This window comes from Camelus bactrianus, chromosome 5 (assembly GCF_048773025.1).
Source record: "Camelus bactrianus isolate YW-2024 breed Bactrian camel chromosome 5, ASM4877302v1, whole genome shotgun sequence".
NCBI classification, from domain to species: Eukaryota; Metazoa; Chordata; class Mammalia; order Artiodactyla; family Camelidae; genus Camelus; species Camelus bactrianus.
The window spans coordinates 86,230,646-86,254,772 of record NC_133543.1 but is presented as its reverse complement, the minus strand read 5'-3'; the positions used below and the strand labels follow the sequence as shown (position 1 = coordinate 86,254,772).

The 24,127-nt window shown below is 39.2% G+C and overlaps 1 protein-coding gene across 7 annotated transcripts in view; it reads right to left on the bottom strand.

The window, feature by feature from the left end:
- NEMP2 (nuclear envelope integral membrane protein 2) overlaps positions 1-24,127 on the bottom strand; it is a 299,056-nt gene that overhangs the window by 47,339 nt on the left and 227,590 nt on the right. For 5 of the 7 annotated variants that reach the window (XM_045512008.2, XM_074364265.1, XM_074364266.1 and 2 more), the window contains 3 exons: positions 4,839-5,041; positions 4,458-4,567; positions 945-1,078 (listed from right to left, as the gene is read on the bottom strand). The gene's annotated coding sequence lies outside the window, so the exon portion shown is untranslated. The remainder of the gene's footprint in view (positions 1-944; positions 1,079-4,457; positions 4,568-4,838; positions 5,042-24,127) is intronic. The other 2 variants (XM_045512007.2, XM_045512009.2) reach the window with 2 other exon arrangements.

Sequence of the window (24,127 nt, the reverse complement as noted above, 5' to 3'; positions counted from 1 at the left end):
CTCTTCCTCGCCACGCTCTAAGTCAGGTCTCAACAGCCTCTATTTCCAGTATAGCTGAATCACAAAATCTCTTTGTATCTGACACCTGGCTAGACCCAAGTGTATTATGGAATGGTTATACAGATTTTTGACTGTCTTATTTTTCCAGGATGTTCTTGTAATCATGGGAGTGAAAAGAAAGTTTGTAAGCAACTAACTGTTGGGTAGAAATTTATAATGTTTTCTTTTTTAAAAATAATACCTTATTTTTTTTTAAGAAAATTGACACAAGAGAGTCTATCTGTTCTGAGCTGTTTCTAATAACAAAATCATAATTTCTAGATTAGTCATGTTTCAACAGAGGTTATGAAAAGTGGAAAATATAAATAATTCAATAATATCCTTCTAAGGTTTGCTAATGTTAACCATATCTTGCCTATAAAGTCTATCTGCTTGAAATTAGATATAATTTTTGCTTGCATTAAGCAAAGTCTGCAAAACTCAATGAAAAAGAATAATAATTATTTTGGACATTTCAGTAATTTCCCCCCAACTCAATTACATTTGTTTGCTTTGATTTATACCCTGTCCTTACTGACTGGATCCAGACGTCTACCTATATTATCAGAGTATGCATTAGTTAGGATATTTCCAACTACAAGTAATAGAATTTCCAACTAACAGTGTCTTAAACAATGAAGACACTTATTATGTCACATGGAAATAAGTCCCAGGGCAGGTTGCTTCAGCAGCTTCAGCGTGCTACCGAGGTCTCAGGCTGTTTTCAGCTTTCTATTCCACTGCTCTCAGCTTGGTGGACTTTGTCCTCAAGCTTTTCTCCTCATAATTGAAAAAGGCTGCCAGGGCTGCTGATACTGGTCCTCATGCAACTGTAACCAAAGGCAGAATTATCTCTCCTTTCATCTCTTGAAGAAGGAAGTAAAGCCTTTCTTAGAAGCTCTCACCTTCACCCTTTGAGCTGGCTCCCTTGTCAGTCCCGTCAGCAAGTGACTAGCCCATGCCCTTATTAAACTGGGTGGAGTGAATGTCTGGCATTTTCAGCCTCAATGGTGGGCGGTGGTTTCATAGAAGACAAAAACTGGAAGAGCAATAGACAGGGAAAAAAATCATTATGGTGATATTTTTGACAGCTTCCAAAAGCCCTCATGAGTGTCTAAAAATGGTAATCTGAAATTTTATGCTGACTTAATAAATGAGTTTTATTCATCATTCTCAACTTTGATAAAAATGTGTTTTCTTTTTTGAAATTTACACATTGACTCAAAATGGGAGTATGCTTCTACACCAACTGTGACTGAAAAATATTGCCAGTCATATCAGTAAACAAAGGATGCTGTGGCCATCAAGTCATCAGCCACTACTGCCGCCCCAACGGTGAGCAGAGGAACTCAGGATGCAGACAGGCAGGCAGCTCAGCCTCTGTTGCCACCCGCAACAGGGCCGCCTGAGGGAACTCAGGATGTCGAAGAACAGGATACTGGCCAAAGACAGCTAGGTGCGTCTCAAGGGAATGATTTCAGTGAGTCCGGACTTTTGCACCTTTCCATACATAGAAAAGCATTAAATTCCTTAACGTGAAATATCTGGTTTTCTTTCATTAACAGTAATCTTTTGATGTTCCAACTACCTGGTCTTTGTGGCAAAACTCCTATATATCCTGGCTCCTCCCCTGCCTCTTGGAAGCAGTCCCTTAGGGCCATCTGAGAGGCTGCCTCTGGGTTCGAGTCCTCAGAAAGCCCGCCGAATAAAACCTAACTCTCAACTTTCAGGTTGTGCTTATTTTTTCAGTGGACGCAGTCATATGTTTTTCCTTTTATTGATCTTGTTTAGTAGACTTACATAACATCCTTATTCTAAAGCATCCAATTTCCAAAATAGCAAATCTTTTCTATTAGGATAATGAAAGAGAATAAATTAAACAAAGGAGTATGAGTTATAATGGGGAAAATAAGAAGATAATAGGAATGGTAAATAATGAAGAAAGCAGGGGGGAAAAAAAGGAGAGACAGGGTAGAATGAGCAATTACTAATCTGTATGGTCTAATGTGAGATAGTTCAGTTAACTGGGTCACTTGCCACTTGAAATGATGGGCGGGATAAGCCATTAAGACACTGGAGCAAATAGAAGGAAAGAGGGAGGAAGCCGACTCCTTTTTCAGGCATGCGTTCTGCAGGTTAGAATTTGTTGGTCCTCACTACACTGCAGGTGTGTCCTGGGAAATGCGTGTTCATGTGGCTTGGCAGTAGTATTCTGATGGCACTCCTTTTTTTGTTGTTGTTCATTTAAAGATAATTTGCCTAACAACCATGCTTAAAATAATCCATCTAAATATTTAAGGCTCTTACCTTCTCTCTGAAATAATTAAAACAAGGCTAAAACAGGCCAAGGAAATTTTTAGGCTCTAAGTTTCAAAGGGCCAGACCTTCCAAGTGACTGGGGCTTTATAAAGATTTATTCCTCTGTGTAAATTCTAAACCCACTTTAGAGAAATCAGCTCACCTAAACCCACTAGTATTGCTTGGATTGTTTTAGGATTAAGAGGTTACTCTTCCTGCCTTTCATTTCACCATCACACCTGGTCCTCTATCGCCTTTTTCTCATTTTCTCTCTTTCTGTTCTTTGCCAGATGTAATAATCACTGGAAATGTTATACATTCTTTTTAATACTTTGTCAATCTTGAACAATAGACACATGAGAATCTTGAAATTCTTTCTTTGTTGTAAATAGGTATCCTTTATGTTAAATAGGTTTTTATTACTTTTCATCCTTACAGCTATCATAAAATAAAAGGTTTAGAAAGCAATACAAAATAAGTCTATACCTTGCATCTCTTAAGTATGTTATGCCATTTTCTTCTGGCATAAAGTATAGTTGTCAAAGAACCCCCAATGGTAATCTGATTTTTCCCCCTATAAGTCAATTGCTGGTGTTGACTGGGTTCTCAATGGAATATTTTTTTTTCTCTCAAGTTCATTCATTTTGCTAGAAATATGTCTTGGTGTTGATTAATTCTGCACCAACATTCTCAGCTACATAGCGTGCTTTTTCAATATGAAGTTTCATATTGTCTTTCATTTAAGAAAATTTCTCTTTAAGTATAATTTTTAGTATTTGTTTTAGCCCCTTGTTTTGCACTTCTTCAGATTCCAATTATTTGAGGTTGAATCTTCTTTGTCCATCTTTAATATTTGTCACTTTCTGTCAAATATTTATCTCCTTTATTTTTTATTTAAAAAAGTTTCTCCTTTTAAAATTTTATTTCTTCCTACAAGTTTAGTGTCATTTCTGAATTTTTTTTTCTAACTGTCTCCTAGGTTTAGCCACCTCAGTGGTAGAGTTTTAATAATGTTTTCATTTCATGTCTTGTATCACTTTCTTAATGTATTTTAGCTACTTTTGAGATAGAAGGTTATAGTTTTGATTTGTTTTGTGAGCATATCTTTCTGGTTCAGGGAGATTATTTTGCTCATTGTTTTTCTTAGAAACAACTTTGCAAGGCATTTGACTTCACTACTCTTCTGCTTCTCACTTTATGTGAAAATGGCTTTCCAGGACGTTTAGTAGGAGACGTGGCTTTGAGTAGCTTTTCTAGCTTGACAAACTCCCTCTTCTGTTGTGTTTAAGTAGTGTCAGGAAGGGTCAGCTGGCTTTCTGAGATGTCCTGGTTCGGTTTGCTCCTCCCCGTGTTTATCTGGGCCTCCCCTGTCTGCTGTTCTGCTGTCTCTGTCCAGCTCAGTTTTGATTCCATTCTCAGCATCTCTCTTCAGTGTGATGCTCCATCCCAGAAGGAAGCTCTGGCAGGTCAGTCTCTAGAGAGAGTTCACAGGGCCTTCACTCTCTGTGCAGAGCCCTTGCACTCACTACCTCCTGGATTGGGCAAAACCTGCCCACATGCTTTCCAGTAAACAGTCCTTGCTCTTTGGGGCTTCTCCTTTTCCCAAGTCTGTCAAAGTCTGTCAGGCTTCACCCCTTCTCTCTGCTTTTCCTGCTCAGACGCTAATACAATTCAGGCTGCTAGTGGGTCGTCCTCACGCACACGTATTTTGAAGTTTGTGTGGATGCCTTGTAGCCTAGTGTCAGTGTAAATGTTGTCCATGCAATTTTGATTCTGCTAAGTTTTTCTGTATGTTTTTCTATTAAGATTTGGATTCAAAATTATATTGCTGCTATAGTCATCTTCCCAGAACCCACCAAGTATATTTAAAATATTCTCTTATTTAGGTAGAATGCACATTTTCACAAAAATTGGAAATGGTACATTGATAATAACTTCCTAACCACTGACAACTTATGATAACTTTAGCAGGGTTTAGGAAATATATTCTCAATGTTATAAAATCCTCTGAGAGCTTCAGAGCAGCATATATTTTGGTCTACTTCTGGTATAACTAAAGAGAGGAAATTTCTGTGTCCCTGAACCAGTTTAAAAAAATAGGTGCTCCGTTTCACACCTACCATGAAGCAGAACTACTTATGTCCAGCATCTTGCCGATACAGCGATGCCACATGGAACCACTCCAAGTGCTGCAGGTCACACAAAGCGCACTGCTGAAAGCTGACCTTCACTGGCAGGAAAAAGCAAACCACAGGGGCAAAAGTCCAAAAACCGAAAGTCCAAAAAGCTTTATAAAACCTTTGGCACAAGACAGGTTACAAGCTATTATAAAAATGATAGTTCTCGTTGTATAAGAGGTGTGTTGACACAGTGTTTTCACATATGTTACCTCATTTCATCCTCAAAATAACCATCTAAAAGAGGTATGGTTATTTTGAGTTGATGAAGTTGAGCTTAGAACACTTAAACGACTTTAAGACATTAGCAGAGAGGGCTCTTACCACCTCTGTCTGTAAAGGGTTTGCTCTTCCACCGAGGGCTCAGCTTTGGAGAGATCCCTGCGCAGCACGTGGGAGGAGGTGAAACCTGCCTGGCCAGCTCTATCAGTCATCATCCATATATCTCCGGAGGACCCATGGGGTGACAGGTGCTGCAGGCAGATCTCCTTCACAGTCTGGTCTGGCTTTGTCTAGCACCGGAGAGCCTGTAAGAGACAGAGGAGCATTTGAACCTGGGTTTTTGGACTTTTGCTCCTGTGGTTTGTTTGTTCCTGCCAGTGAAGGTCAGCTTCAGTGGTGCGCTTTGTGTGACCTGCAGCACTTGGAATGGCTCCATGTGGCATCACTGTATCTGCAAGATGCTGGACATGAGTAGTTCCTCTTCATGGTAGATGTGAAAGGACAGTGTCAGAGCATTTCTGGTGCTTGTGGCACTGCTTCTCCAGTGTTTACTCTCCAGTACTCTGAGCAGCAGAGAGGAGACTCCTGCCTCACCTCCAGGGAACCTTTCATTGCATTCTAATATTTTACCTTCAAATTCATGCAACTTTTAAACAATTCCACCCCCACCTCCTTAACAGAGGCACTGGGGATTGAATCCAGGACCTTGAGCATGTGCTCTACCAATGAGCTATACCCCCACTCCCAACCCATGTAACTTTTAAATTCTACTTTGCAATATATATGTGCCATTTGAATACAAGGAGAGTATTTTCCATACGTGCCAGTAAGTGAAATTGCTGTTATAGGGAGACCTAGACTCTTCCTCCAGTGGCTTTTGGTACCTCCTGGCATATTGCTATGTCCTCCTAAAGTGCTCCTCAGTTTGAAAGTATACGAAGTGCAGAGAAGTAGGCTGTGGCTCTATCTAGGGAGTTTGAAGGTTTTGCTAAATTTTTGAATTTTATTCTGTAGACACTGAGGAGCCAATAAAACATTTCAAGAAAGAAAGTGACCTGATCAGTTTTGTGGCTTAGAGGAATGGCTTTGAACTTCTTTGATTGTCATCTGTAGTAAGAAATACATTTTACATGGCAATTCGTATGCAGATTATACATTATCTATGCGTATGTATATATATGTGATTGTATATAAGTATATAAGAAATAAAAATTTGATGAAACTTTGCCTACCCTTATATTTTCCATTCCATTTCCAATCTATTTCATCTAGAAAAAGTTAACGCAATCCACTGAATTGGTTGTGCAATCTCTAATGGACTGCACCTCAGGTAAGGACAGAATTTATGTGCTTCATTCATATTTCAAATGGAACAGAGCTGTACTCATTAAGAAACATTTTAATGCTTCTTCCTGGAGGGTTAGGAGATGTTACTGAGAAGGAAAAGGAGAGGAGTTTCTCAGACCCCATTACCACCATTTCCCTGGGAGCCCGCACACCATTTCCCTGGGTCCAGATTCTCTCTGCTCCCCTCAGTACCATCCATCTTCTTGCAGCCTGCCCACTTCACTCTTGGGATAATTTATTTCAAACAGAACCTTCTCCAATCATCATCCTTGACTCAGGAAGTGGGAGAGGGTAATCTCTGTCTTGAACCTTAACCCTCCCTCAGATAGGAAACACTTGAGGGCAAAATGTAGCACATAACGCAGACCATATGTATGAGTTCGCGAAGGCTGCTGTAACAAAGCGCCAGACAGGAGGCTCAAACAACAGAAATGGATTTTCTCACAGTTCTGGAGGCTGCAAATTTAAGATCAGGATGTCAACAGAATTGGTTTCTTCTGAGGCCTCTCTCCTTGGCCTGTAGAAGGCCAATTTCACATGAGCTTCCTTCGGTGTGTGTCTGTGTCCTAATCTCTTCTTCTAAGGAGACCAGTCAGATTGACTTAGGGCCGACCCATAAGAACTCATTTTCACTTAGTCACCTCTTCAAAGGCCCTACCTCCAAATACAGTCACATTTTGAGGGTTTAGAACTTCAACATATACATTTGGGGGAAAGAGATTAAAATTCAGCCCTGTAAAAAATAAACAGAAACCTCAATTAAATAGTCAGGAGACCAGAAGGGGGAGCTCTGATGCCCTATGATGACAGCAGAGTCCAACAGAAGAAGAAAGACTCCCTCTTTCCTGGTAAGAGCCCAGCCAGTGAGAGACGGTCACAGCTTGGCCAATGAAATGCCACGGACTCTTTGTTTACTATAGTGCCCCCCAACTTCTTTCCCCTCCATAAAAGAGCTCTCCTCTCCATTTTTGTGGGGCACTTGGACATGGCTCACCATGGTTGCAGACTCTGAATTGCAATTCTTTGTTCATCTCAAATAAATCTATTTTTCCTAGAGAAATAGTTATTTCTCTAGTTAGCAGTCTGTGTTTTAGGTTAACAGTCCATGTCACCATATATTTTTTTCTTAAATCAAATACAGCCATTTGTATATTCTACAAAATAAATGCCAAAATACTAGCATTACAAATTGTATCACTCCTATTCACATAATATAATGAGTTCAGTTACTTAGTTGTTTTGTGGATAGATTGTTCATTTTAGTAGCCCCCTAGGAGAGAGTCTTGAAGACTAACTTAATTTTTTTTAAATAAGAGGGTCTTAGTTTTTATTTTACTGTGAACTTACTGCTGCCCAGCTGTTTCATCTTGCTCTTGACTAGAAAACTTTTGCATGAGAAGCTGATTTTAAAATGGTAATTAAAGGATTTTCAGTAAAAGAGAAGAGAAAGACAAGAAATCTTTGGTTTGGGATTCTCTGAGCTGACTGAAAAGAGAAAATCCAAACAGCCCTTTCTGTCTTTGGGAAGTTTAAGAAACAAGCCTAGCAGATCTGAATTAACTCAAAGAAAAAACACAGGCTAAGACCAGTAGAAATGGGACACGGACTCGTCAGCTAAGCTCTGGCCTGGTAAGGCCACTTGCCAGCCAGGAAGCTCGTCTGGTTACAGAATGGACTGGGTGTCTCCCGTCCCCTCCTCCCCTCCAGCTGCCCAGAGATGTACACTGAAGCACCACCGCGGGGCTCTCTCTGGTCTGCATCCAGCCCTGCCAGTCCACGCACCTCACCTCTTGCCTCTTATCTCTCCGTGGAGCCACAAACACTCCCCAGCTTCTGCCTCTGAGTTTCCCACTTTACATTGACTCCAGGAGGCTGCTGTGGGCGGGGGCCAGTGTCCTAGTATCCAATCCGAATTTGCTGATTGACTGGTTGATTGATTCATCAAATTTTATAGACCCCTCTCCCCCCTCCCTATTCCTTGGCCAAGTCCTTTTCAGCTCTCTGAGTCTGTAATCCATTCTATAAAAGTGGTTGTTCATCAAGATGATCTCTATGACTCCTCTTCACCCTAATGTTATGAGCCTAAGCTTCAGTTTCAGACTTTAGTGTATATTTTTAAAATAATCCCATGTATATTTACAAAAGAACCTTAATATAGAAGTTGCCTTTGCCTAACAGCTAGGGAAAGAAAAGTACCCCTTTCTTCCTAGGGTTTTAAGCTCATTTTGGATGGAAAATTCAAGCTCACCTACACCATGAGTCTTACTCTTGTTCCTCTGCTCTGCTTGGGCCACTCTTGTTTATGGAAGCAACTCTGAGGTCACTGCTAACACTACAAATAAGCTGAAACATTCTCCTTCAATGACATTGGCAGGTTTACCACCAATGATCAGGCTAAATAACCCATATATAATTCTGAACAACATAAACTTAAAAATTCCAAATGACCATCTGTAAGATGGCATTGTCAGCACTGCTTTGCTTTTTAAAATCAGAATTGCTAATGAATTGTTTTCTAATGCTCTTTTGGACCATCGTATGGATATTTTCTTAAGACATTCACATTTGCAAACTGGCTTTGTACTGTTTTCTCTGCTCACCCACTCATCACCCACACATACCTGACCTCCTACTCCTTGCTGACTCATGGGCCCAGCCTCCTCCCACACACTCACTCAGTGACCGGCCCCTACTATCTCCCCTCTCCTTTGTTCTCTCCCAAATCCACCCACTCAGCTCCTTCACGCACGCAGGTGGGCATGTTTGTATACCCACTGCTCAGCAGCCAAAGCACAAAGCATAATGGCTTAAGAGGGGAAGAGAATAATTTTTCCAATGGCCATTATGGGTTTTTTTTATTTTGTTTTGTTTTGATTAACAAGCTCTATCCACACATGAGTAGTTGATAGACAGATTTTTTTATACTTAAATTATTTTTTCAAAACTCCCTCATACATAATTGGATTTTCTATTTTGAAAAACTCTACCAAAATATATGTGCACTTTGAGTGCTGTAATTTTTTTTCAGTGACAACAGATGCCCTTACCTTTTGCTCAGATTGAAACGTTTTACTCATATTTTAAGTGAATGGGTGTACCAATGAGACAATGGCTCATTGGGATGGTTATTCGAAATGACAGTATCTGAGCTACAGCTGGAGTCAACAGCAGCCCCAACAAGATTAATTAGCTGTAAATTATGCCAGAGCAATTCCAGAGCCAACACCAGAAACAAGGGTCTGCCCACTCATCAAAGTCCTGCCAAGACTTCTCCTTGGGGAGGCAGGCCCCAGGGAGGCAGGGAGGCAAGCCTTTGCTTCTTGTGGGTATTTCTAAGGCCACCAGAAAGGCCTTCCCCAAATCACCCTCACTCCAATGTTGCTATGCCTAAAATTCCAGCATTAGAGAGTCATTCCTGAACCTTCTCAGTATTCAACATATGAAGAATGAGAAAGATATTGTTGGAGTTCCTTCCCATTTGTGATAACTATTTTTATCTTTTCAAGGAGTACAGATTATATGCCACATGGCTTGAACAGAATCTATCCTGCAGCATTATGAATCGACTCTTTAACAGGAAATATGGGCATAACGGTGGCTTTAGGAGTGCATGATTGAATTCGTGCTGGTATTTTTTTGTTTTTCTTTGTTGTTTGACTTTCTCAATATTATAATTGATGTGCACTCCTCAAAGGAAGGCTGGGGCCATTTCTCCATCTCACTTCTCTCTCTGAGGTATAGCACCACGTCTAACATGTAGTGGCACTCAGTCCAAGACTGGAAAATTGCTACCCATTCCTGGTAATTTCTCTTGTCAGCACTACACCTTAGAGCCAGTTTTATTCTACTTTTTATCCACCAGTATTTTACTCTTCATTTTGACTATAACTACTCTTTCCTTTAAATTTTCACAATGCTGGCTCCACTTGCTGATGCATTTATCACTTTCTCTCTTGTATCACATTTAATCTTAGAGCTCTTCGTGGCTTGTAAGAACTTTTTAAGTTAGATCTCTATATGATTTAACTTTATATCCTCACACAAAGCAAAGAGGCTTACATAAAAAAAAAAAATCCTTACATAGAATGATGCAAGCGAAGTATCGGAAGTAAGAAACAAATGCCTTCACACCCATTCCACAGCTACCGTGGTGACATGACTGCCACCAAGTCTCTAGTTGTGAGCTTCCAGCTAACGACGGTTGAATGAAGGTAGGCATATATCTCCTCTCAGTAGAGACCAGAAGAAGGGTTATGAATGGAGGTGATATTTCAATCAATATTTGGTGGGAAGAGAATAGAGGAAAGTTAACTGGCCCAATAGGAGGGGAATTCCCAATCTAAAGTGTGTGCAGTGGGGGATACTGAAGATAAGCAAGATACTTCACCTTGAAGAACCTGAAGGAGGCCCAGGACTCAGGGTCCCCGGATTTGGCAGAAGGTGATGGTAAGGAGTAGGGTGTAAAGCAAAAGTAGAAAGCTTACATACGGAACAGTCAACTATTTTTATGCCCCTAGGCACAGAAAATCAGCAGCCAGGCTACTCCTCCTTGGAGGAGGAGGAAAAGGGAAATTTATTTCCTGGAGACTCTGTAGGAAAGGCCTGGGTATAAGAGGAGTCAGGTCTGTAGAAGACATGGATAAGGCATGGAGATGTAAACAGCAAAATGAATTGGAAGTCTGCACTGGGAGTGGCTGGATCATTTGTGCCCTCTCCACTGCCACACAAGTTGATCAGGAAACTAACCCTAGGCCAGGCTTTTTCAAGCTGTGGGTTATGATATCAGTTATGATTAGTGGATTATGAAATCAGTTGAAAGGGTCATAATGAACATTGTCATGGGTTGGGTTCCTCAGGAAGCAGATTCTGAGAGAGAGCTGAGAGTTCAGAATGTTCATTAGGGCATGCCTTTGGGATCAAAACCTGGAGAAGGAAACAGAACTGGACACAGGAGGAAGCAGAACTGTGGTTCAAGGCTGAAGGATGCTTTAGCCAAGCCCATGGGGAATTACTGAAGCTAGAAAGGCTCTTCAGAGTTATCCCAAGTCAGGCCAAGGTAGCCAGGCCTATATCCCCTTTATCCTTTATTTGGAGATGAGGTCTTTAAAGAGGTGATTAAGTTAAAAGGGTAGTGTCCTTATCTGATATGACTGGTGTCCTTACAAGAAGAGGAAGAACCACCAGGGGCGTGCATGCACAGAGAAGAGGCCATGGGAGGACACAGTGAGAAGGCGGCCGTCTGCAAGCTAGGGAGGGAGGCCTCCGGAGAGAACAAACTGCTGACATCTTACTTGGCCTTCTTGCCCCTAGAGCTGCAAGGAAATAAATTTCTGTTGTTTAAGTCACCCAGTCTACAGTATTTTGTTATGGCAGCTCTGAAAAATTAATCCATCCCTCTTCACTGGATGTGACCATCCCAGGAAGTGTGACCTTGGGCATGTCCACTCCTGAGGGGAGGCAATCCCGAGAGGGGCTGCCAGCTGGAGACTGCCCACCAGTGGCACTCAGCAATGAGGCCACTAGGCTTTCTCTGCAGAGGATGTGACTGGTACATCACAAGGTCTGTTGCAAACATTAAAGAAAAGAGAATCAATAGATTAAAGTATCAGAGAGCACTTACATGTAAAAAAATTACTGTTTCATGAAACTTTTTTGCATATATATACATACGCATATATATGTATATGTATGTGTGTGTGTGGACTGGACATGATGAAAAATCATTTCTTCCTGACTTTTAAATACTTAAAAGTCACTTCCCTAGGCAAGATATTAGAGAAATGTTTTCCAAAAAAAGCTAAACAGACCCAGAGAAGAAACAAAGTGTTTTCTCCATCATCCATAAGTGAAGCCATGATCTGATAAACCCCATCCATACACACAGAGTTCCTCATTGGCTTTTTAGCACCCTGTTCTTAAATATAAACTGACAAAAAACAGACTGTCAGGTATATAAGGAAACTCTAACCTAAAATAGAGGACTCAGTATGATAAACAGAATATAGAATACAAAGGAAACTATAGAGAAGAGGAAAAATACTGTTTCTATGATAATTTATAGCCTCAAAAATTATAAGAAAATTTGAATATATAAAATAAAGGCAGGATGCTATGATAAAAAGAATGTTAAGGAAAAACAAGAGTGGGCTCCTGAAAATTAAGAATACAATGATAATAATAAAAAAAAAACTTCAGTAGAAGGATTGGAAGATAAAACCAAGGAAATCTGCAGAAAATAGAACCAAAAGATGAGTCAATGAACAATAAGAAAGAAAACATATGAGATTTAGAGACCCAATCCAGTAGGCATAATATCTGACCAGAAGAAATTCTAAAAAGAGAAGAAATGGAGGAAAAATTATCCAAGAAAAGTTCCCAGAACAGGATGGCGTAAATCTCAAAATTGAAAATGTCCATCAAGTACTCAGCACACCAAATATAAAAGGGTACGTCATTGAGAAATAAGTGTCAGACCAACCACTGGGAATAACGAAAGAATCTCAAAAACTTCCAGAGAAAGAAAAACAAATGATTCTCATACTAAAAAGTAGGAATCAGAATGCATCAGACTTTGCAGCCACAATATTGGACTAAAAAAAAAAAAAATGGAGCAATACCTTAAGAATTATGAAAGATAATTTTTTTAAGCCTCAAATACCAGACACAGCCAAACTATCAATAAAATGTGAGGGCAGAATAAAGATATTTCAGACACAGAAGAATTCAGAATGTTTACCTCTTATGTGTCTTTTTTAGGAAGCTACTGCAGGATATGATCTAGAAAAACAAGGGGGGAAACAGGAAAGAGAAAGACATCGGATCCAAGAAATAGGAGTTCCATCACATTTGGATAGAAAGGGAATCCATGTGATCACTGCGAAGGGGATTTGAGCGCAGCAGCTCTGCAAGAAGCCTAGAGAACACAAGTTCAAACTGATGCAACAGGACGCAGGGCTCCAGGAAGGTCTGCAAGAGAATTAAGAAATTTATAGAATGCTTCATGAATTTGAACGTACTGAGAGAGCTTCACTTCTGGAAGAGAATAGGGAATTAATTTTTTGATGGGTATATAGAAAAGCAAGCACATAAATAAGATGAGATGATCACCAATTCCAGAAAAAACAAATTTGCACCAAGAAAGATAATATAATCATAGTACATTACATGTCTCAGCCTTAAATAATACTTACATTATCTTAATTATGTAAAAACTGAACAGTGACCTGAGAAAAACATCATGGTATAACTATATTGGGAGAATAAGAGGAAGGTATAAGAGAATAAATCCATATTTTCCATAGAAAAGAGTCATAGATATTACTATCTAAAATTTCGAAAAGTCAAGAATAGCATTAGAAATGTGAAGATAAGTACCAGAAAAAACAGCTGAAAGTTGAGTGTGGCTGTTTCTGGGAATGAAATTAGAACCAAAACTTGTGGGTTGTGCAGGAAAAGGGGATGCTCTTTTTCTTTCTGACTTTGAAGAGAGATTTGGCTTTTAAAACTCTATGCATTTATAACTTAGGTGAAACAATTTTAAAGAGAAAAATAATAATACAGGCATATTATTTTTGAGATATGGAGGCAGCATCTTAAATGCTGTAGGGAGTCCCGGGGATGTAATGAACACATAGGGGATACAGTCAATAAAATTTTAGCACCTTTGGGGAAGGATGGTAACCAGACTTATTGTGGTGATTACTTCACAGTGTGTAAAAATATCAAATCACTAACAGAATGGCGTATGTTAAGTACAACTTAATATAAAAAAAAAGCTAAAGGGAGATGACTTGGGGGGGGCAGGCAGAACAGGAGTCCATCTTCACTGGAAGCACTATTAAACCTTTTGATTTTGTAGGCTTATGATGACATTACACTGAAGGATATTCTTAAATAAAAAATTAAAACAATTAATTTTCAGGAATGGATGCAGGCATGTAGACACTTAGGATGGGTTCTGAATTTTAGCTCTGCTGCTTGCAGGTTCCTAACATTTAAAATCTTAACATCTTTCTTACAAAGGGCAAGAAGTTCATGAGGAAACACATTTGGAAGCTTCTGGTGGACTGAAAATGATCAATAAAAATTTCCTTCTTTCCTCTTACAAATAAAACAGGTTGGGAAGCATCACCTTAAACAGGTGGCATAAAAATCCATTATAAGTACAGGTAGCCATTTAGATAAAGTCTTTTTCAGTGCTTCCTTATTAAATTTATAAGAGTAGCTAAATTTTCCTGCCTTTAAGTGATCTTTTGATGTCTCCCAAATCTGAATGGAAATTGTTACATTAGGTTCACGTATGACTTTGGATTGTTAAATTCAGCTACGAGGAACTTAATAGGGACCCCAAGATAGCTGTTTAAACAATGAGATTACTCATTCCCATAAAAAGAATTCCAGAGAAACTAGCCTAAGGCTAACGAGGTGGCTTCGTAATCATCAAAATCCTGTTGCTTTATTGCTAAGGTGAGAATCTCAGCTCAGAGAGTGCAAGCCAGCACGTCCACCCCACAAAAGCAGGATGGAGGAGAAGGGTGAGCCCTTTCCCTTTCAGGAAGACTTCCCAGAAGTCACTATCCTGTCTCCATTTAGGTCTCATTGTGAGGAACATAGTCACACGACCAATTAGCTACAAGTTTGGTTGCAAGCTGTGGTCTTTTAGCTGGGTGGCAACATGTCCAGCTTAAAAAGGAGTTTCTTTAATTTGAGAGAGGAGAATGAATATTTGGTAGGCAAGCAGCAGTCTTCACAATATGTTTTAGTAACTGCCATGTACTTCATTTCAAACAAAAACCATCTGTCAATTTGTTATTTCATATATACTGTTAGAAAAGCTGACATAAGCGTTAATGAAGACCAATTAGCAAACTTATTATTTGAAGTCTTGATTATATATTTGCATTGGACTTAATAATTCGTGATTAAGGCAGTGTAGTCAGGGGATAAAAACCCAGATTCTGAAGCAGACTGCTTGGCTTCCATTTATTATTCATGTGACCTTAAGAAAACTGCTTAAGGGCTCTGTGCCTTAGTTTTCTTTTTCATTAAGGTGGAGATAAAATTAATGGGACCTATCTAATAGGATTTTGGAGGATCAAATGAGTTAATACATGTAATGTACTTAGAATACTGTCTGGCATATAGTAAGTGGTCAATAAATGTTAGCTATTAATATATCTTTTACTTGAATTAAAAGCTTTTCCTTTAAAATCATAGGTATCTGTGACAATCTGATTCTCGCTTAAGAATTTCCAGATATGCAGTATTTTCCTGGTGTTGCATTTGTAGATAACTTAACAATACTAATCCCCAGAGTCAAACCATAGGGCTTTACTTGAGCTAATAAATGTGATGACCCACGGTAGCATTATGAGAGGAATGGAGTTAGGCACTGGGAAAACTGAACAATAACTGGTTTGTCTCTTTTTCTCTCCCTTTCTCCCACTTCCTGTTTTAAAAGACTTACTGATGATGTCATTGCCTCTCCTCTCCCTGCCACAGACAGTCTCCTGTTGCCCCAGGGCTGTTCAGATTCTTGGTACCTCTACCCCCACTCTGCAGCATGCCTTGCTCATCTGTAGACCTTCCCAGTCATGTTCTCTAATAATTTTGATGGTTCAAAATTATAAATTGCCTAGATCGGGGCAAAAATGTCATTTATATGTGTTTCTCTATCATTTTTTTTTTCGGGTTTTCCTCAAACATCTCTACAAATAGGAGAGGATTTATTTTTCTTTTAAAAAGCAATATTAAAGTAAAAATTTGAGTATTAATTGCATTAAAACTATAGCTAAGACACTTTCCTCACCTTTTAGAAATAATTAAAAAATTATATTTAAGGAAGTTTTAGAAAAGATAAGGAATTCATATTTCCATTAACGTGTGGTTTCATCTTTGGACCTAAAGCAACTGCTTGGGTTGCCTCCATTTCCTTTTAGAGGGAGGGGGTAAATAAAGGTGGAGAACACGTGCCTTATCACATTTCTGGGCAAAACTGGGACACACATTCCTTCTGTTCATATTCTGTTGGTAAGAACCTAGTCACAAGGCAATACCTAGATTCAAGGGAGGCTGGGAAATGAGCTCCATAGCTGGGCATCCCTGTGACCAGCTAAAGCTGAAGTGGGGTTTCTGTTACCAAAAGGAGAAAGGAGGGAACAAATGTGGAGTGTGTTAGCAGTCTTTGCCACACAAACATATCACATAGTTGCAATACAGTAAAAGCAAGTTTATTTGCTTTTCACTTAATATTATATCAAAAGCTTTTTTTTTTTTAATGTTACTACCTGGTCTTCATAATTATAAAGCAATAGCTTTATAATAATCAACGTGTGTATAATCAACAAATTCTTTGACTCTTTCTATTGTTGAAAATGGACATCCTTTTCAGTTCTTCACAATGTCACAAGAGATCTTTCCATGAGTACAGTGTTTTAAATCTTCTTGGGATGATTCCCTTAGAATAAATTCCCAGAAATAGGATTACTAGGTCAAAGGGTGTGTGAATAGTTTTTGATTCTTAATGTTTTTGTTCTAAATTGGTTTCTGAGAAGGTAGTACCAATTTGTTCCCAAAGGAAATATGTCCATTTTTTTAATGAATGTGGGGAGGAAGACATATTCACATATCCTTGTCAGTAGAATATTTTCAGTTTTCAGGGTCTGGCTGGAATGATCAGGAAACGTAAGACTTGGGGTTGAATGGTTGAATCTCTTATTCTGACACTTCCTAGATATATATTCCTGTAGGGAAGAAGTTACTCTTCTTGTGTAAGATCCCTTACTTTAAAACTGAGGATAAACATAGTTCCCTCATAAGGCTGTGTGGTAATTTTAAAGCTGTTGACAAATATTCTGTTTTATCATTTTCTATGCACAAGTTAAAAATACAATTTCCTGCTCTTTTGAAGCTAGATATGGCCAAGTGACTTGCATTAGTCAGTGAACTAGAAGCAAAAGTGACATGTATCATCTCCAGGCATACATTTTAAGAATCTGTGTGTTGATTACCACATTCTTTTCCTCCCTTGCCATGTGATCAGAAGTCTTTCAGATCATTCCAGCTCTTTAAATGAGTCCTCGAGTAAGGATGGCACAGAGCAAAGCCCCAAGCCAACCTGTGATGGATATGTGAATTGAGGAAGAAATAAATCTTTTTCTTTTTAAGACACTGAGACTTTGAAATTGTCTATTATTGCAGCATAATCTAGCCTATCCTGCCAGTTTTCTCAGGATTAATCAAACAATATGCATAAGATGTTGAACCAATGCTAGAGCCTCAATATACATCCTTTATGATAATGATTACTACCATTCATTCAATGCCCACTATATGCCAGGCATTTTTATACATTATCCGTAATTTTCAGAACAACCTTGCATACTATAAAAGTCTTCATTTATAAAGGAGAAAACAAAGCCAGAATGGTTAGTATTCTGCCTAATACCATCCAGCTAGGAAGCTGCAGAGCAGGGATTCAAACCTGGTGTATTTCTTTCCATCTTTATCTTTTTTCATTGTCTTTGGAAGTTTATGGCATTTACTTTCATTATTTACATCACTGTGTGAATCTTTTTACATTTGTTTTGTGAACTTCCTGCAAAAGCCCCCTCTATTTTCTTAAACTTGTTGCAAGATAAACAGATTTGAATCAAAGGTACAGCCGCTTGCTATTCAAGCCTCTGCTTGTTCTCCTGAAGAAACCACATGAACTCAAGTACCTGTTACATTTTTCTTGGCTTGAAAATACCTGAGAGCAATTAAGATTTATATGCGTTTGAAAGGGAAAAAAAAAAAAAGATTTCAAAACTGGAGTGGAATGAGTCAGATTAGAATGAGTTAGATTAGACTAAGTAAATTCTCAAACCAAACACTTACTGACACTGTGTGTCTCTTACTGACACTGTGTGTCTCTCTGTCTTTTAACAACTTTAGTAAGATACAATTCAACCATCTAAAATTACAATTCAATGGCTTTTAGTATCATCACAAAGTTGTGTATCCATCGCCCCAATCAACTTTAGAATACCTTCCTTACCTCAAAAAGAGATACCACACCCCTTAGCCATCATGCGAACCTCAACCCCCAGCCCCAGGCAAAACTGCTAATTTACTTTCTGGATTCTGTCTCTTTCCTGTGTCTCCCAGAATGTCAGTTTCCCTCCATCCCCAACAAATTATTCTCCACCCTCCCTCCACTTCTGCCCCATGCCCAATTCTGCAAAGCTTCATTCAGTTATTTTTAATTCAAAGCCTAAATTCTACAGTATCTAGTGTAAGAAACAAGTTTCTTTTCTTCTAAAAATTTTTTTTACTTTACTAAAAATTTAGAATTTCCTTGCTACGTATTACTAAAGGTTTAAAAATACACATGATTTTTTCTTTTAAAGCTCTCATCTGTTCATGAGCTGATTATCTAGTTTGTAGGGCTTTCAAAACTTTTTCTTCTCTTTTATTGTTCTCTTATAAGCCATTTCACAAGTTGTTAGTACCTCTAACTCATTGTATAAATGAGTTTAACTTCAAATAGATGAGATAATTAAAATTGCTCTCTTATGGATCTGTTATTTTTAAAGTGTTGGTTAGGAGAAGACAGAAATTGAAAGTAATGGTTAAAAAGAATACCCTTCGCCACAGTTTTGCTTTCTGTGGTTACCTGCAGTCAAGCATGGTCCAAAAATATTAAATGGCAAATTCCAGAAATATACAATTCACAAATTTTAAATTGCATGCATTCTGAGTAGGATGACAAAATTTTTCATCATCCAGCTCCATCCTGCCCGGGACGTGAATCATCCCTTTGTTCAGCATATCCCTCCCGTTAATCACTTAGTAGCTGTCTGGGTTATCAGATCAACAGCCGTGATATCACAGTGCTATTGTTCCAGTCACCCTTCTTTTATTTAATAATGGCCCCAAAGTGCAAGAGTAGTGACTCTGGTAATTCCAATATGCCAAAGAGAAGCTTTAAAGTGCTTCTTTTAAGTGAAAAGGTGAGAATTCTCTACTCAGTAAGAAAAGAAAAAAAAAATCGTATGTTGAGGGTGCTAAGATCTATGGTAAGAATGAATCTTCTATCTGTGAAATTATGAAGAAGGAAAAAGAACTTCATGCTAGTTTTTGTGGTCACATCTTAAAGTGCAAAAATTATGGCCACAGTGTGTAATGAGTGCTTAGTTAAGATAGAAAAAGCATTAGATTTGATATTTTAAATAAGATATTTTGAAAGAGAGAGACTACATTCACACAACTTTCACTACAGCACATTGTTACAAGTTTTCTATTTTATTATTAGTTATTGTTAATTTCTTACTGTGCCTAGTTTATAAATTAAACTCTATCATAGGTATTGATATTAAATAAAACAGGAAGCAACAAAATGCACAAAAGCATTAAGAGGATGGGAGAGAGGGGAAGAGAGGAACTGTTCACTAGGAAGGAAGAGACGGATGAAACTTGTGAATGCTCACATACCCCTGAAACAGCATTTCCACAATGTGCTGAATTGACGATGAATTAACTGGTTTACGGGGGTCTGGTTCTAGTCTCTACTTGTGCTGTGCTGACTTGTTTTCTCTGTGTTTTGGATACAGTTTGCAGTAACAGCAACCTGTTAGTCTCTGGTAAAACCCAGTTCAAAGATATGTGAAGCCTGGACATGTGAGGTTGAATAAGCACATCCTAAAGCCATGAAATGTATTAACATTGTTGGGCAGTTATGGCAACGGAAAAACAGTGTTGATGAACACGAATGCTTAAAGGGCGATGGCTTAACATAAGGAAAAAGCAGGCACTAGGTAGGCTAAGAGGACATACATTCCTTTATTCGATGAGCTTTGCAAATTCTAATTCTGCTCTGTTTACAACTGTCCTGTTCTCATGAAGCTTACCCTCAACAAATGTTTATTCAGCAACTATAAAATTATGCATAACTCAGTGGCTAGGAACTCTGAGAATAAAACAGAGAAATGACAGGACACCTGGCCTCGAGACTGCGGGAAAGCACAGATTATGTCTGCGAATCAGTGAGTCCAGCGTGTAGACGACTACATTTGTGGGGAAAATGGAAGAAAGAGTTGGAGGAAAATAGGACTCAAATCAGTAGGTTCTTACATGCCAAACATGTTAGAATTTGATTCTTTGGAAAGCAGGGACACACTGTTTTTGTTGTTGTTGTTGTTTGTTTGTTTGTTTTTCTTTTTTTGCTTTTAACTTGAAAAGAAAGCAATCAAAAGTGTTTCTGGCTATTTATTCACCTATTTTTTGTCCTATTGATATGATCTTTTTTTAGATAGTAAATGTTCAGTGAACGAAAACAGTATCTATTTTACTTGCTTGTTTAATGTCCAATGCAATGTGGCAGGCTATGCTTAGTATTTAGTTAGTGTAAACACCAGCTGTTATTAGAAATTTATGAGTTCTTAGTATGGAAGGAATGAAGGACCCCCACCCTCATTGTTTTTAACATTTATTTAGCTAAATTACCAACTGCCTCACCAAGGAAAAATAAGAAACCTAGGCAACGGTGGCAAACAATTTGCCCAAGAAGACCACTTTTAAATCCCACTGACATTATCAGGTACTAGGGAGTGTAGACAGTCTATAAGGAGTATGTTCTATATTTCGTTGATTCAGCATTTTTTTGTTATGTCTGTAAGTAGACTCCAGGAAACTAACATACATTTAAATTATCTAAGGTTCTGGCTAAACATGATCAATCTTATTCCCCTCTTTCATTGTCCTTTATATCCTCTGTGGGGTCTCCTAGCCCTGAGTGACTGGTTATAATGGACAGGATGAAGGCTGCCACCCCAGGCACCATGTTGTATGGGCATCTGAAGAAAGGACGGGGAAACCTGCCACAGTTAAAGGGATGGAGGGATGACGGTGACTACGGTAAAGCCTGCCTTTGCTCCTCCAGAAATTTCAAGAGGGAAAACAAGAGTTTTTGTAGTTTCCAGAAATAGGACCGACTGCCAGCTTCTTTGCATCCCCCGCCTTAGCCAAGCTGTGGGAGAACAGGCAGGCACATGCAGGCGGACTACTTTCCTGCTTGTGACAGCTCCAGATTACAAACGTGCAGAACAAGATTACAGCGCAGCGTGCCCAGGCCCCGGGAGACGAGTAGGGTGAGCTGGGATGAGGTGAAGGAAAATCACAAAATCGAGTAAAACAGAGGAAATGATGGGAAGAGGAAGTGGGTGGTAGCTATGGCAGGAAGGTGGTATGAGGAGGTTGAGTGGGGGAGAAAGGATGAGGGCATGAGACGGAAAGCCTTGTGCTGCCTGGGGTGCGCCTGAGAGAGGTGTGGGTGTGTTTGCAGAGGAAGTTGTGGGGGCAGTGTGTGTGCAGAATGTATGTTGGGGAGCGGTTTTATGATGTAGGAGTGGGAGGGTGTGTGCAGTAGGGCGTGGAGTGCGGGGGTGGAGAGAAAAAAAAGAGTGTGGAGGGAGGGAGGACTTTCATGGAGCGGCAGGAACACCCATTTCACATAGGAAAACTGCCAGCTGCCAGAGGGTCAAATTGCCTTTGTGGGAACGGATCAGCTCCCCACAGTGGATTCTGGCCACAGATCCTCCCCCAGGGTATTTGCCAGATTTTTGACCCAAAAAGGGAGGGACACAGTTTCAGGACTTTAACCACACCCTGATCCATGATCTTTCCCAGGGACTGATGTTTTCGCTCACGTATTATCATACTGTTGGTCACAGGGCAGCATTTCTTGGCAGACGGTCCAGTGAATAGAACTGTAAATTGGAAAGAAATGCTCGTTTCTAGTCTTGGTTTCTTCACGTGCTTTTTGATAGCCTTTGGAACCCTGCTAAAATATTTGTGTCTTGGTTCCCAATTTTCCTAGTCACAAGAATATATCAACCAGCTAAGGGAAATATGATATAAACTTAGTAAGTGCAATGAATAAATAATTATAAAGACAACTGGATAACAAATTTGAATCCAGTATGAGAAAGAATGTCTACTAATTAGAATTGTTCAAAACTAGAAGGAAGTATGGGTCATGTCATTAGAAATGTCCAAACGAGGAAGATGATCTGTCGTTGGGCGTTTAGGTGGAATTCCAGCAGCAACGGAGAGGTGTACTCAAGACACCCTGAAGAGTTATGCAAAAACTCTTGAGATGTTATGATTCTAGGACCATATAGTGCTTTAAGCAATACAGAATTATTTCAAAAATATTAAAGTGTCTTAGATATGAAATGATCAAGATATGAAATGATCAACTAACAGAGAATGTCTCTGTGCGATCAGCACTGTTATTGGATAGGCTGTATGTACAGGATATAAATGCAGACAGAAGTGGAGCCCAAGACCACCACAGTGGTCCGAAAACAAGCTGAATGTAGAGAAGAAGACTATGCCATGTATCAGGGAGAAATATTCAATAAAAATAAGTTTATCAGTCACTCCTGAAGAGCCTCCATTTCTACGAGCCATCCAGTCTACTTTTGTGTAGAACTGAAAGAACACTAGAAGTTTTCTTTTCAATGATAAAAACTTTCAGATGTTTTTACAAGGTTTGTTTGAGAGATGGTCCAGAAGTCCTTAGAGCTTCCTTCACTTTCCAAGTACTGTTGATAAGTCACTCACCTATCAAAATGCAGATTTTGATTTAGCAGGTCTGGATTCGGCCTAAGAGTCTATATTTCAAAGAGATGCTGATGATGCTTGCCCACAGGCCACTCCAAGAAGCAAGGCTGGAGGTGAAAGCATTTAGGGGAATGCTAGGTACTCACCTATTTTCCTAGGCAAGAGCACACAACTCATTAAAAGGGTAAGACTCAATACTATCCCATCCATGGAGTCACAAAATTAACTACATAAGAGAAAAGGAGCCTTGTGATGCCATCTGAAAACCATAAGTTGGCTCTTTTCACTGGCCAACATTTACTATGTGAGGGAGTATGAAATCTGTGTGGAGCTGGAGTTGGTGTCTCCTTAGGGCAGTGATGATACGGTCTCTTAGGGTTACCCAATGTCAGGGGCTTGTTGGGAGCTGCAAACTGCACTGTCAAGGAGATGAGGTTTGTTTTAGTCCCCACTTACCTGCTTGTCTTTTCCCTTCTTAGAACATGCCTTTCCCTGAGAGGCTACTTTGGCCTCAACTAATTATCTTAATCTCCTCTAAGGAAACAGATGGTAAAGAATTTAAGATGTGACCTTTCCCAGGGAACTCTTTAAGTCTCCAGATTTTCAAGACACAAAAGGATGAAGCTCTTTTAGAAAAAGGTCAGACCCTGTGACAGGCAGAAGAGAATATTTTAATAGGTGGGCTTGCTTAAAATGGCCTTTTCATTCCTCCACAGACTGACCTTACCCAGAATAAAAGAACTGGGGAGAAGTAGCTGTGCTGGGAAGAGTCTCAAGAAGGGTCTCAGTCTCCCTTTGACTCACCAGGATTGAAAAGGTCATAGGGTGAAAGGCTTGGTCCAAAGGACAGACATTTGAGCACAAGAATTAGCTAAGATTGTTAGCCTTTCTCTGAATGCTTACTTATTTATTTTGCATCAATGAATCAGACATAATTAGATTCCACCCTGTTTCTCACCTCGAATAGACAGTAACTAATGTGGTACCATATATTTTTAACTGTATTAGAAATGTAGGAATTCTTTGTTTCAGCCATCCACAACTTAGCTTCCCAGCAGTACTGTCCATCTGGAACACAACTAAAAACCAAGAATTATGCAAAAATTTCCCTGAGCAGGCAAAATAGATGTTATTAAATCATATGCTCAAACTCCTATGAGTTAAAGGTCTTAGAAGTTATATACTTGACGTCTCCCACTTCATGTCAGTAACCCCTTACTGAAAATCAGATGTTCTACCTGAAAAAAGCTGACTGGATACCTGTTTCCCATTATTTCAAGTGGGAAAAATTATGTGTCACACATCAGCCCTAAACCACCAACACATTTCTGAAAAGGTAACAAAACCTTAATAAAATGTGTATATGTAAGTAACAAACAACATGCTATGATGTAAAATGACTAAACAAGGCTTACTGGTCATGAAAGGACTGACAGGGA